The sequence below is a fragment of the Labrus bergylta genome, chromosome 16, assembly GCF_963930695.1.
Source record: "Labrus bergylta chromosome 16, fLabBer1.1, whole genome shotgun sequence".
In the NCBI taxonomy this organism is placed as follows: Eukaryota; Metazoa; Chordata; class Actinopteri; order Labriformes; family Labridae; genus Labrus; species Labrus bergylta.
In genome coordinates, this window is record NC_089210.1 from 14,570,896 (window position 1) to 14,577,390 (window position 6,495).

Genomic DNA, 6,495 nt, shown 5'->3' on the forward strand with positions numbered 1-6,495 from the left:
ATCATTTAAAAGTTGTTTCTTATTCAAATATTAGTGTCATTATTACTATTTACAACCTATGTGAAGGAGTAGTGTTCACTTTTTTCTAAACTTCATATGCAAATCATGACTGAAAGACACCGTTCAATTGTTAATAAAATGTTTTAAAGTCGATACATGAAGGGGGGGGCGGGCATTTAGAAATAATCTCCCAGTGTAGCAGTTTTGAATCTAAAAACTGTTCTCTGTTTGATTCTTTCTGGCTTTAAATTTCATAATGAATGTTAGACATCTGGCTAACATGAAGGTTGTTGTGATGCTGAAGTAAAAAAGGATAATTATCCAACGTTTTATGTTTAGCTTAATCTCATTCCATTTCATATTTGTCAGTCAGGTACGTGTCGGCATAGTAATGACCTGCATACATTATGTGTGTCATGCAGCAGAACAGAAGCATACTGAACTGATTGTGTCATTCCTCAGCTGCCAGTTTCAAAGGCAGGATAAGACCAGCTGTTGTTTCTTAACATTTTTAAATTGTCTTTTGACAGAAATTTAGATGAAAGACAGATATGAATGTGAATAGTAAAGACTGAAAGGGTGGTTACAATCAGAGAAGGTCTGTTTGAAAACTTCTGTGAGTGTGTGCACCAGTCGGTCAAGGGGCTTGGTCAGAGTCTGTGCCTGAAGAGCTTTACCAAACATGGTCACATTACAGAGACTCAATGAAAATCTCCTCTATGCTACTGCAGCACACATTCACAGTGTGGACTCATTGTTCCAACTTCCCTCAGTCACAGGATGAATATCATCACCTGCATGTTGTGAACACACACAGAAACACACCTGTGTGTCATAAAAACACCAAGTCTGTCTTCACTCGATTCAACAGAATGATTATAAAAGAATCACGCGGGAGACTTCAGTGTTTCTGTTGTTTTCATTGTGCTGCATATTCTGAAAGAGAGACAGCTTCTTGTGAATGTTTACCTTCAGCCAGCCGTGTTTGCGAGACCTTTTAACTAAATGAATTCATGTCTGTATGTGTCAAGTCCTCTTATTCATTTGTTTATATCCAATATCTTTTTTGTGAGTTTATTCCTTGTAAGCTCAAGCATGTCACTATACTGAGATATAGACATATTTCTGGAGGAATTTATTCTGGAGACCTTTCCCAGCCTTGGGGAAACAAAAACACAATAAAAGATATTCATTCCAGACTTTGAAGAGGCCAATTTTAATACGCAGACGACTTAAGTTGGCGAAAGTTGATAATGACTTCTAAGCAGCTTGTTAACAAGTGTTGGCTATCTCTCAACACCTACCTCATCCAGAGTGGTCATGGACCTGTCCCTGCCTGGGAATAAGAGGCCAAGATGGGAAAAGACTGTAGGTATTCACAATTACAATATAGTGCTGGTTTCCTCTCCCTATAGACAGACAGACGGACACAAAGGCAGACACAGACGTCCAGTGTACCAGGACATCTCAGAGACCAACTTCACACTCATCACAAACACACAAAAATGACCACAGCAACGATGAACATCAACACGGCAGCACTTTATGTGAGCTGCTGTGACCGAAAACAGAGCGTCCAGCATCTTAAAACCTCCGTGAACAGCACAGCATGTTGACACATCTGTGTATCACTGCACCATGATCTGCAGTCCTGTCTCTTAATATGACTGTTCATGGACAAATAGAAATTCACACAAAAACATGTTTACATTCTTTTTACTTTTTTTTATATTTGACTAAGTTAACTGTACTCATATTTCTAGAGCAGTTATAAGTTATATTTTCAATATGTATTTTTAAGGTAAACACCAACTGTTTGTATGTATGTAAGCTTATGTAATAATGTAATCCTGCACAGCTGTTTCTTTAACATTTAATTTATAGTCTTTTATTGTACTTTTTTTATTTTTATATTTAACCTTTATTTAACCAGGAAAAAGTCTCATTGAGATTAAAAATCTCTTTTACAAGAGCATCCTGGCCAAGACAGGCAGCAGCACAATTACAGGGTTTCAGACATAAAACACTTAACAACAACGAATATAAATACAGGAATCACAAAAAGAATGATTTTTCATCAGAATCTGTCATAAGTCATCAGCAACAAAGCGATCAAAAAGGGCAATGCGAGTTAGCTAAAACATCTACAGTCAGATATTTCTGCCTCCAGATCATTAAGACAACCTTTAAAAACATTCAAGGAAACCAGCTCCCGAAGATTTAAAGTATTTTGCAACCGATTCCAAGAAGAGGGAGCAGCATACTTGAACGCCCTTTTTCCTAATTCAGTACGGGCTTTAGGGATGGTTAGAAGGTGTAAATCCTGCGAGCGAAGATGTTAACTTAAGTATGTAGCCCTGTAGGTAGGATGGAAGCAGACCGAGAATACCCTTATAAATAAGAATATGCCAGTGATTTAGTCTACATGTAGACAAGGCAGTCCAAGCAACCCGAGTATACAAGGCAGTGGGGAGTAAGGGCTTTTATATTAGTGATAAACCTCAGTGCCCCATGGTAGACAGTATCCAGCGCATGTAGGCCTTGCGAGGATGCGTGCATGTAAATAGCATAGCCATAGTCTATCACATAAAAGTGTTTTTTTGGCCTTAAATGAAAAGCAGGACTTATTTCTAAAATAAAATCCTAATTTTAACTTCAGTTTTTTTTACCAATTGTTGAATGTGAGGCTTAAAAGAGAGAGAATCATCAATCACAAATCCCAGATATCTGTATTGAGATACAGACTCAATTTCAAAGCCCTGAAAGGTGGTGATAGCAGGAAGGTTCAGTGGCTTTGATTTGGAGTTCGAGAACATCATGAGTTTCGTTTTATCAGCATTCAGCACAAGTTTTAAGTCACACAAGGTACGTTGTACAGTATTAAAAGCAAGTTGTAGCTGACAAAGGGCCTGGTTTGGTGTAGGTGCGGAGCAATATATCACAGTGTCATCAGCATAAAAGTGGAAATTTGCATTAAAACATTTTGATCAAGACTATTGATATATAAAATGAAGAGTAGTGGTCCCAGGACTGATCCCTGGGGCACGCCTTTGGATACTACAAGGGAGCTAGAAGTGATGCCTTCTGCCTGGACGCACTGAGATCTTCCAGAAAGGTAGCTTTCAAACCAGAAGACCGCTTTGTCTGATAGTCTTATGCTACTAAGTCTTTGCTTTAGTATTGCATGATCCACAGTATCAAAAGCCTTAAGATTTAAATGTCATAAATCAATAAAAAGCGCTGCACAGTGGTGTTTGTTGTCTAAACATTCTATAAAATCATTGACCACTTTTAAGGCCGTTGTAGTTGTGCTGTGTTTTTTCTGAAAGTCAGATAAGATATTATTTGATAGTAGGAAATATTTCAGTTGTTCACTCACAATGGACTCCAGAACCTTAACCAGGACCGACAATTTGGAGATGGGTCTATAATTATTTAAGACTGTAGGGTCCCCCCCCGTTCAACAAGGGAAGAACAAATGCAGATTTCCATATAAGAGGAATTTCGTTTGTGTCCAGGGAGAGATTAAAAAGATGTGTCAAAGGTGGTGCGATAAAATCAGCTGCCAACTTTAAAAAGTAAGGTTCTAAGTTGTCAGGACATTTGACACGAAAGTGCCGAAGACAGTTTTTGCATATAATTGTCGTTAAAGTGTGTGATATAAAAGTAGGTGAACTGTTTAATAATTGAAAACAAGTTCAAGTGCCACACTGAAATGTTAAAGGGTTGATCTCATTGAAAACATATATTATTTTCCTTAAATTTGAACTGTCAGAATTAGAAGTTTGAAAAGACAATACAGTTTGAAAAAATACAGAAGTACATCAGTTACAGGACAAAAAGGTGACAAATATGAGCTTGTATCACTGAAGGCGAGCGCACACACAAAGTTTTGATTGAACAGGTCTGAGTTGAAGCTTGTGTTTTGTTAATAAATCCTGGTTTGTTTGAAGCTTCCTGTCCTACTGTAGCTACAGGTTGAAATTATGATGCCATGAACTCAGCCTTCAGAACTCCTCTGTGAGTTGCGTAGGCTCTTGAGAACTTATACCATAAATAGCCAGGCATAGTGGAGAGAGGAGAGGGGTGGATGTGTCGAGGCAGAGAGAGAGGCTTAATGTAGAAATGTCCTTCTGAGTTTCTGAAACTTCACTAATCTCTGTCTACATCTCCTCCCCTTCTCTGATCTCTGTGTTTTTGAATCTTACCTCCTAAACAGTTTCAGTCTTGAAACACTCTTTCTACACCCTGTCAAATTTCATCACTCAGGATTTGTCCTTAACCTCAGCTCTCCTGCCATCCAACATTTCTCGTCTGCTGATTTATCCCTTCGCTGTGAAATACTTTCTCTAATGTGTCATGTGAGTACAGTATTTCTCAGTCTAGTCAAACAGTTAAACTGCTCCTTTGTTTGGATTAATGGGTTCTAATGTGAAACAAGCTCATACTAAAACATACACTAATAAAACACCATAAGGTAATTTATATTGCACATTCACACAGACCTTCTCACTTCATTTGTACACAACTGTGGCACGTTTTCTATCTTTTCCTCAAAGCCCCTGCAGATGGAGTCCACATAGCCTTCTTACCAGTGGTGTAGTGGTACCTAAAGGAGTGGGTAATATATTCTCTGACTTTTTACCCAAAATATCTTTTCAAGTGTCCCGTCCAGCACAGGATAAACGTCCTCAGTTAAAAACAGTGACATGTAACACTACACTTGTATATGTAGGCCACCTAAACAATGGGGCCGTTTGCATTTTCACATTAACACTTACTGTAACTTCCACCGCTTAACAGAGTCGGGATTGTTATGAGATTAACATAAACCACAGAAGAGGAGCAGATTCTGTCATTTTTCATTAACTGTCCAACAGACTACAGGCTGAGACAACTACATTTTTGAGTGTTTTTTCCTTTCTCCTAAACAGTGTTGGGAGTAATGTATAACAAAGCAATGCGCAACTGTACTCGGATTACTTTTTTTTTGTAACAAGTTATATGACACATTGGTTTCACAATTCAAGTAATCTGTTATTTAATGACACACTTTTAAATAAGCGATCTCACTTTAAAATGTGTGTTCTCTGTTCCTTTTTCATCTGCTGAATATTGTAAATCAGAGGGGGTTTAGAAGTGGGTGTACCATATGGAAACTCAAAAATACGTGCGTATACTCTGTAAACCTGCATATACCCTGCACTACATCACTGCTTCTGACTGATTTAGGGTTTATGAACTTCATAGAGGGCTATAAATACTGTTGTTTATGTTACTGCAAAGACTGTTTGTGAAGAATGTCTTGAAATGAGTTGCTGATGCTCAAAGGAAAACAGTAAGCTGGAAATTGTAAGTTCTGCATTACGCACAAGGCGTAACTTTTCTTGCTATTTTTTTTTTTTAAATGTCAATTGTTCCTGCACCTAAACTAAAGTTGTAACAGAAACTAGGAAAAATACAGATGATGGGAAAATAGAAAATACAATTCAGAAAAATACATATTATAACACCCATAATGTAAGAACCTAATTTACAGCACTGAAAATGTTTAGTTACAGCAACTAGTTTAAAGCTCTGCCAGCTATTAATTCACTCATTTGTATTTAAGCAAACAAAACCCAATGTATCTTCTATCCACCTCTAACATTTAAAAGGCTAAAAAAATAATGTCCAAGGCAACAAAGTCAAAGGTAATTTTGGGGTCTGAGAAGAAGTAGTAGTCTGTAGCCCAACACACTTAAGTAGCTCTGTGGGAAATTGCTTAAATGCTTGTGTTTTTTAACAACCAGGAGGGGGCAGTATCATAAACAAAACGTAACTAAAGAAACTAAACTGTTCAAACCATTTATATAAAGATGGACAACACATCTCCTCATGCTTATGTTGTACACAAGTGAAGCCAAATGTCCCTCCCCTGATGGGCACTGACATCACAAACCATTGTCAACAAAGCTGTCAATCACGATACCATAACTAATCAAATCTAAACACTGAAATCTGAACACTTGTATTTAAATCAACATGATAAGAACTAACTTTAATTACAGGAACTTAATTTGAGTAAACTTTATTTGAGTTGTATTTTGACCCATGTCCTATCTGTTAAAATTGAGGAGTTGAGCTTTATGGCCAAACTTTTTGCTTTCTTACTTTTGGCAATGAACTGCTCTGGCTGACAAAGCACCAATTGTAACATGTCGTTGTTGCGTTATGTCCATGAATTCATGATCAGCCATGCCCATTGTGTCTCTGTGGCCAGTGGGTCATTTGGCTGCGTGTGTGCTTTTGTCTTGATGTCGAGCAACTTTAGTGAATCCTTCTGTGGAAGGAGTGTTGTGTTTGATTGAGGCCTTACTGTTCTCGTTGTATTTTGCCTGTTAGTTTTGACATTTATTTAAGGTTATATTCATTTCTATTTTGTTTGTTTTGTGGAAGAAGCTTGTTTTGTGTTGCTCCTTTTACTTTAGTTTGTTAATAAATCTTTTAAAACTT